Consider the following 9,686-nt stretch of genomic DNA (forward strand, 5'->3'; position numbering starts at 1 on the left):
TCTAATGATTCGCAACCCCCCCTCCCAACCGAACCGAACCTGAGTGGGGGAGGTTTGATGGGGAACAAAACCCAAATGGCAGGCTCCAGTTCAGACTCGAACTGAACCTGGCCAGCAGGTTTTGTGCACACCCCTACTCGCCGTTCCTGCCACTGCCAGGGCAGTCAGGGCAGTCGGCCTGCTCTGGCGCATTATAATGATGTTGCTGCATGACGTGGCGCCATCATGGCACATCATTATAATGTGCCATGACAGTCCAGCTGCCCATTATAATGCATTGTGGCAGGCCAGCTCTGCAGCACGATCAGTGGTGGTATCCAGCAAGGAGAGCAAGTGGGCGGGCGGGTGCAGGGGGGCAACAGGGATGGGCAACACTCACTCACTCACCTACTTGTCCACTCGCCCACTCTCAGAGGCAGAGCCAGTGGAGGCAGAAACACCGTGCCTGTGGAGGCAGAGGCGCCTGCCCATGGGGGAGGGGGTGCCTGGAGGGCTCATGAGACAGCATATAACTCAGGCTATCAATGCCCCTCCCCACTTGGCACCCTAGGTGACTGCCTATTTCACCTAGTGGACGGGCCACCCCTGCCAGACTTTGAAGAATTTTGCAGGCACCAAAGGGAATAAGGAAATGCAATATCAGCTCTTGCGTTTGGTAGATATTGATTGGTCTCTTGGTAGATATTGATTGGCCTCTTGATTGGTCAGGCTTGCTAAAAGTATTAGGAGCCTGGCTTTCTGTTATTAACCAATCAACCAAACAAAGCAGTACCTTTTGCCTGCCTCAGGTGCTAATTGAGGTGAGGAGGCTAGCAGGGCACAAAAACCAGCAGCAATTACTACTATATTATATGTTGTTCATTGCAAATATACACAGGATGAGCACTTCAAAGTAACCACGTGAGTAATTAATTCTGTTTAAGATGACATTCTCTGGGATTTTTACTGGATAGCCATCACCTTATAGGCCTGTGTTATGATTGATTTTGAAATTTAACAACTGGCAATATAATGTTAAACTGTACATCCTGCAGGCAACCACCATTACAGTAATAATATATCATTATAATTTTATTATAATGATATAATAGGTTGGGTCTCTATATATGGCTCAGTGAACCCCTTCCCCTCCTTTCTGGATCATTTATAGCGAAGGTAGTCATGGGCCACAAGGTTTAGCTGTGGAGTACATGGACACAGAGAGAGCCCCTTTTTCTCAAGTGGCATTGTTGGGCTCCCATTTCTCACCAGAACACTCATTATCTAATGTAGCACCTGCAGTCTTGTGAGGGCCCTGTGTAGCCAACAGGAAGTCTCTCCTGTCCTGTGTGGAGTAGCAGGAAGAAATGCAAGGAGCAACAGGATTTAAAACACAACTGTCTTTTATTGTTAATACAGCAGCAGCAACACCAAGGAAGAATATTTATACTGTATACACTTTCAACAAACATTCTCAAAGCAATTTACATAGATATAAATAAATAAATGAACTGGCTTCCTGTCCACAAAGGGCTCACAGTCTAAAAGAAACATAAGATAGACACCAGCAACAGCCACTGGAGGTATGCTATATTGGGGATGGATAGGGCCAGTTGCTCTCTCTCTCTCTGCTAAATAAAGAGGATCACCCCTTTAAAAAGGTGCCTCTTTGCTCAGTTAACGGGGGTCACAGCATGACAGATGAAGTTCTTCAAACATTCCCCAACGAATATGGCACTGACAACAACCCTATTGTGGCAACACTATCTGTTGCTATGGAAAGACTTGGTAGGATTGAGGTAAGTAAGTGAAGTGTTCTTCAGCTTATTTTTTTATTATTATATTATTATTTTTCACAGTCAGACAGGTATTATTGACTGGTTTGTTTTATCCAGACATCGAGTCCTTCCCAAGGACCTGGGATGCCAGAATTTTATTGTCAATGTTGTTGCTGTTGTTATAGATATCGTCGCAGAATATAGGCTGTTCCCAGTAAAGCTGCTTTTTGTAATTGGCTGATGGTGATTTCTGTGGCCCCTATGGTGTTGAGGTGCTCTTCAAGGTCTTTTGGAACTGCACCCAGGGCGCCAGTTACCACTGGGATTATTTTGGTCTTTTTCTGCCACAGCCTTTCAATTTCAATTTGTAGATCTTTGTATTTTGTGATTTTTTCTATTTCTTTTTCTTCTATTCTGCTATCCCCTGGTAATGCTATGTCAATTATTTTGACTTGTTTTTCTTTCTTCTCATCTACAGTTATATCTGGTGTATTGTGTGGCAGATGTTTGTCTGTTTGTAGTCGGAAGTCCCATAATATTTTTACATCTTCATTTTCATCAACTTTTTCAGTTTTATGGTCCCACCAAGTTTTGGCTACAGGTAGCTTGTATTTTTTGCAGATGTTCCAGTGTATCATCCCTGCTACTTTGTTATGCCTTTGTTTGTAGTCAGTCTGTGCGATCTTCTTACAACAGCTGATTAGGTGGTCCACGGTTTCATCTGCTTCTTTACAAAGGCGGCACTTGCTGTTCGTGGTTGATTTTTTGACTTTTGCTCTTATTGCATTTGTTCTTAGTGCCTGTTCTTGTGCAGCTACTTGAATGGCAACTTGAAGAAAGAAACAGAGGGTTTAATACTACCGGTAGTATTAAACCCTCTGTTTCTTTCTGCAAGTTGCCATTCTTAAGCCATTGCCAGGTCTTGGTGATGTCTGATTTTCCACTTATATTGTGCAAATATTGACCATGCAGTGTCTTATTTTTCAATTTTTCTGCTCGTTTCTTGACTTGTTCTTTCTTGTAGGCCTGTTTTGTTTCATTGGTGTTGAATAGTTTCGCATTATTGACCATTTGAAGTGCATCTTCTTCACTGTCCTTGATATATTCTTCAAAGCCTCTTTTCTCCTCCTCTACTGTTTGATGGACTTGCAGCATTCCTCTTCCACCTGAGCTGCGAGGGTGGTAGAGCCTATCTACATCACTGCGGGGGTGCAGAGCATGATTGATGGTCATGATTTTCCTGGTCTTACGATCTAGCGTCTCTAGCTCTGCCTGGGTCCAGTCTATTATTATTATTGTTGTTGTTGTTGTTATTGATAATGATAATAATAATAATTCAATTTCTATACCGCCCTTCCAAAAATGGCTCAGGGCAGTTTACACAGAGAAATAACAAACAAATAAGATGGAACCCTGTCCTCACAATCTAAAAAGAAACATAAGATAGACAGCAGCAACAGTCACTGGAGGTACTGTGCTGGGGGTGGATAGGGCCAGTTACTCTCCTCCTGCTAAATAAAGAGAATCACCATGGTAAAAGATTCCTCTTTGCCCAGTTAGCAGGGGTTAGCAGTTAGCGTTTTAAAGGAGAATGAAAATAATGCATATTATTTTACTCAGCGCTGATTCCACATGATGTCTCATCACTCTATGACTTATATCTCTCTACTGAAGCTAAATTGTCTCCATATAACATGCTGAGATAATATCAAGTGATATGAAATGCCTGTCTATAGTATTTTATTCTGATGGATATTTAACAGAGACAAGTCATCACTTGATGTTGTAGTCATCAAGTGGTGAATATGCAAGTGTGAAGGCAAATCCAAATTCCATCCACTAGAGACTTTGAAGGATACCAAGGGAGAGCATGGGGAAATACTATAGTACTTAATTGTCTGATATTCATCCTCAGTTTTTGTCATCTAAGATTAATATTAAGGCTAATACATAAAAGACTATATGAAAAACTAAACTTGAAAGCATGTATAGAAAATATGGGTGGTTCAAATATAACATCCCCCAATTTCCCCCTAGTTTTTTCTTCATTTCCATACAATCTATTAGTGTAATTTCAGTCATGCTCTACCTTTAGGTTTCAAAATATGTTATTAGTAAATAACTAAGAAAACAAAGCATCAACACATCAAATGTGATAGACCTGCACAATTTTCAGCATACAAAGAGCAAGATTAAGTTATACATGACCACAATAATCACAGATACTTAACCACACCAATACATAGCCACACCCAGCACAAAAATGCAATGCTGATTACCTAACTAACCAATCATCTTGGACTGGAATTTTCCACTGGAGTCTTGTTGATGTATCTTTTGCAGAAAAATGCCCCGTGCTTGGAAAACTGTAGGAAAGTTATACATATTGTATTGATAATACAATATGTATAACATATTGTATTGATAATACAATATGTATAACATATTGTATAATACAATATACAATATTGTATATACAATATACAGTATTGTATATACAATATACCTTGTATAATACAAGGTATATTGTATTGATCTCCCCTAATTATGCATCTGTTATGTAACACTGATGTCCCCAGGATCCCAGGGGCACAACTGGTTCCAGTTCTTTTTAGGCATCCTCTCTTTTTCAGCAAAAGCAACGCTTTTGACTATTACATGAATACTTTTTACAATGTGCATACTCTTCACCATAAAGTTTGACCTGGATTCCTTCCAGTCAGCCACAGCAAGGTAGAAGAGAATGTTAAGTTACCCCTGCTAACTTGGCAAAGAGGCACCGTTTAACATGGTGATTCTCTTTATTTAGCAGGGGGAGAGTAACTGGCCCTATCCACCCCCAGCTCAGTACCTCCAGTGACTGTTGCTGGTGTCTATATTATGCTTCCTTTTAGACTGTGAGCCCTCTGGGGACAGGAATCCATCTTATTTATTATTTCTCTGTGTAAACTACCCTGAGCAATTTTTGGAAGGGCGATATAGAAATAAAATTATTTTTAATAATAATAATAATAATAATAATAATAATAATAATAATAATAATAATAATAATATGGGAGAGGCACTCTTCGTCTGGCTCCTCTGGTGAGACCTGTCCAGTATGGTTGGACCTCTGACATAGCTCTCACCTTCCTCAGAGCACGCAAGCCCCACAACAAGGTAGTGCCTAACTGGGTAGTAGTGCCAAGGTAGTGCCTCACTCAGATGAAGAGTGCCTCTCCCATCAACAATATGGTGAGACGTAACTTTAATAAATCTATACCGGATCGGTCGTCGCCCGGGTCAACAAGGACCACGCCAGGTGCTGAAGTCCCTGGACATCTGGTGGCAAGTGGGCAACAGGACTCAGGATCTTCAGTTGAGCAACCAGGGCTGGAGACTGCAAGGTTACTGGAAGAAATGTCGCTTAACCGGAAAAAAAATACGAAAAATGCCAACAAGGAAATAATGATCTACTATTACAAGTCTAGTCCAACTAGAAGAGGTTATTTAAAAAGAATGTACCAAACTGGAAAGAGAAACATCCAGATACAGAAATAACAGAACAAAGGCTAGCAGACGAGAGAAGATTCATAGTAAGTAATAAAGTATTCACAGGAGTTGAGCTGGAAGAACTGCAAAGAGCAACACAGGCTCAAGATATGGAAGAAGAATTACCACCAACTGAAGAAGTTGCTCAAGCGCAGATGGAGGAGGTGTTGGAAATAGAGGATGCCACTGTTGCTGAACTGTTTCAAAATCAAAACCAGGCAACCTCCCCTTTGCCTTCACCTCAAAAACCTGAATGCCGTTTAACAGAAAAGCAACGAGAACTAAAGCAAAAAATAACTGAGCACATGAACCAAACAACCACCAGGGTTCGACTTCCAGCGCTAAAAACAGTTGGCAGAAAACAACTCGCTCAGGCATTAAAAGATGTCAATGTTGTACTTGCAGAAATAACAACCAAGAATTTGCAAGAAACAAACCAACTAATGTACAGTGCAACAACAACAACAACACAAGAGCTTGGATATAAGATCAGTGGACCTGTAAAAAAAGAAAGTAGTACATCACCTAAATGGAAGATTAGATTAGAAAATAAAATCGCCAGGCTTAGATCAGATGCTAGTAAATTGAAAGATATGAAAGACAAGAAGCTGAAGAATGAAAACATCAAACAGTATCTCATCCAATAATACCACCTAGATTCAAGGAAAATTAGAGAAGTCCTGGAAATAATAAAGCAGCAAATAACAGCAGTGTCAAAGAAGATTAGCAGATATGAAGCCAGAATTACACAACACAAGCAGAATCTCCAATTCCAGTCAAATCAGAGACGTTTCTACCAAAGCATAGAAAGAGAAACTGCAAGAAACATAGAAACATCAAATAAAGAAGAAACAGTGCAATTCTGGGGGAAATTATGGGACAATCCAATAGATTATAATAAAAAAAGCAGGCTGGGTGAAAGAGGTCAAAAAATGTAACCAACAAATGCAAGATCTAATAATAACACCAGAATTAATAAGTGAAAGAGCAAAGAAAATTAAAAATTGGACTGCACCAGGCGACGATGAACTGCATGGCTTTTGGCTTAAACACCTAACAAGCCTTCATAAACAACTATCAAAACAGTTCAATCACATTTTGCAAGGAGGTGATATTGAACAATGGCTAACAACTGGGAAAACACATCTCATAATGAAAGACCCAGCAAAAGGTGCAGTTTCAGGTAATTATAGACCGATAACCTGCCTGCCAGCCATGTTCAAAATATTAACTGGAATAATAGCAGATTAAGTAATGCAACACTTATTAACTAACAAACAGCTTCCAGTTGAACAGAAAGGAAATTGCCTGAACACCAGAGGCACAAAAGACCAGCTGCTGATTGACAAAATGGTTTTAGAAAATTGCAAGAGAAGAAAAACCAATCTAAGTGTTGCATGGATTGACTACAAGAAAGCCTTCGACTCATTGCCTCACACATGGATACTAAAATGTTTAGAAACAAATGGTGTCAGCAAAAACATTCAGATATCTATTTTAAAAGCAATGAGCATGTGGAGTACACAGCTAACAATCAATGTTGAGACACTTGGACAGGTTAGCATTAGAAGAGGTATTTTCCAAGGGGACTCACTATCCCCTCTGTTGTTTTTAATCGCCATGACTCCACCTTCACAAATACTAAACAATCAATCAATCTTTATTACGGTCATAGACCAGCACAGGTTATAAAACAGTAATACTATACAATAAATGCTACATAAAAGGGGGAAAAATGTTACAGTATTACGGAGATTAAGATTGATATAGCAGATGAGGCTGAGATGGGAGGAATCTAAAAAATACAAAATGTTTAAGATATGCTATAATGCACAAACAGAGTAGCTAAAATACATATAAACTAAAAAGGACACAATCTGACACTTTGTTTCGGTCGAAGACCAGCGTGAAGTCAAAACAAATATAAAAGAGAAGATAATCAGCATTCCATGGGATCAGTAGCACCCAATAAAATCCAAAAAATCCTCCTCGGCACAAAGTCACTGGAAATACTACTAAAATACTACTAAAATAATTTAAGATAAAAGGGGCAGCATATTCCTGCTTATAGGACTATTACAACTCAAAGCTCAGCTCAACTCCCAAAACTGGGAGGGGATATACAATTCAGGAGCTCTATAAAATTTTATCATTAAATTAGCTGCTTTTGAGCTGGCGATACCTGTCCCCACATGCCCTCCTGCAACAAGCCAAGGTGTGGCTACAAATTGCTCTGGCATTAAGTCCATCGTTTATTTGCCCATTTTTAAGTTCTTCCGAAAGTGAAGGGCTGCACTGCAAAATTTGGCTACCCGTCTAGTGGCACAGGAATTACTTCCTTCCAGCAGCCTGGCAGTCATCTGACTCTAGACCTGGGCATTTGACTGTCAAAGGGTGTATGAGATCCCGGCGCAGGTCTCTATAGAGCAGACATTCCAACAGCACATGGGTAACTGTTTCAACTTGACCCTCACCGCATGGGCAGAGCCTCTCCCCGTAGGGGAGCCCTCTATATCGGCCCTCTAAGAGGGCTGAAGGCAGGGCATTGCATCTTGCCAGGGTGCCCCCTCTTCTAAGAGGGGGCACCTCCAAGACAGTGAGATAGGGTGCTGGGGCCAAATACTAAACAAGACAGGCCTCGGATACCAAACATCTAAAACATCAAGTAAAATAAACCATCTGCTGTACATGGATGATCTGAAGTTGTATGGAAAGTCCGTCAGAAATCGAATCACTGCTAAACACTGTCCATATATTCAGTAGCGATACAGCAATGGAGTTTGGACTAGACAAATGTGCTGCATTAATAATGAACAGAGGAAAAATAAGAAAAACAGAAGGAATAGAACTGCCCAATGGAAGCAAGATCAAGAACCTGGAAGAGAAAGAACATTACAAATACTTGGGCATTCTCCAGGCTGATAACATTGCACACGCTGAAGTTAAAAGAAAAATCCTCAAGTCCAAACTCAATGGCGGGAACACCATACAAGCCATAAACACCTGGGCTATACTTGTTATCAGATACACTGCAGGAATAATAGACTGGACCCAGGCAGAGCTAGAGACGCTAGATCGTAAGACCAGGAAAATCATGACCATCAATCATGCTCTGCACCCCCGCAGTGATGTCAATAGGCTATACCTCCCTCGCAGCTCAGGTGGAAGAGGAATGCTTCAAGTCCATCAAACAGTAGAGTAGGAGAAAAGAGGCCTTGAAGAATATATAAAGGACAGTGAAGAAGATGCACTTCTGGGAAGAGAGCTGGTCTTGTGGTAGCAAGCATGACTTGTCCCCTTAAGCTAAGCATGATCTGCCCTGGTTGCATACGAAAGGGAGACTAGAAGTGCGAGCACTGTAAGATATTCCCCTTAGGGGATGGAGCCGCTCTGAGAAGAGCATCTAGGCTCCAAGTTCCTTCCCTGGCTTCTCCAAGATAGGGCTGAGAGAGATTCCTGCCTGCAACCTTGGAGAAGCCGCTGCCAGTCTCGGTAGACAATACTGAGCGAGATGGATCTATGGTTTGACTTAGTATATGGCAGCTTCCTATGTTCCTATGTAAATGGTCAATAAGGAGAAACTATTCAACACCAATGAAACAAAGCAGGCCTACAAGAAAAAACAAGTCAAGAAACGAACAGAAAAATAAAAAAATAAGCCACTGCATGGTCAATATTTGCACAATATAAGTGGAAAATCAGACATCACCAAGACCTGGCAATGGCTTAAGAATGGCAACTTGAAGAAAGAAACAGAGGGTTTAATACTGGCTGCACAAGAACAGGCACTAAGAACAAATGCAATAGTAGAAAAAGTAGAAAAGTCAACAACAAACAGCAAGTGCTGCCTTTGTAAAGAAGCAGATGAAACAGTGGACCACCTAATCAGCTGTTGTAAAAAGATCGCACAGACTGACTACAAACAAAGGCATGACAAGGTAGCAGGGATGATACACTGGAACATCTGCAAAAAATACAAGCTACCTGTAGCCAAAAATTGGTGGGGCCATAAAATTGAAAAAGTGGTTGAAAATGAAGATGCAAAAATATTATGGGACTTCCGACTACAAACAGACAAACATCTGCCACACAATACACCAGATATAACTGTAGTTCAGAAGAAAGAAAAACAAGTCAAAATAATCGACATAGCAATACCAGGGGATAGCATGATAGAAGAAAAAAATAAAAATAACAAATAACAAAAATAACAAAAATCTACAAATTGAAATTGACAGACTGTGGCAGAAAAATACCAAAAGAATCCCAGTGGTAATTGGCACCCTAGGTGCAATTCCAAAACAACTTGAAGAGCACCTCAGCACCATAGGGTCCACAGAAATCACCATTAGCCAATTACAAAAAGCAACTTTACTGGGAACAGCCTATATTCTGCGA

Source organism: Hemicordylus capensis, chromosome 1 (assembly GCF_027244095.1).
Source record: "Hemicordylus capensis ecotype Gifberg chromosome 1, rHemCap1.1.pri, whole genome shotgun sequence".
Lineage (NCBI taxonomy): Eukaryota > Metazoa > Chordata > Lepidosauria > Squamata > Cordylidae > Hemicordylus > Hemicordylus capensis.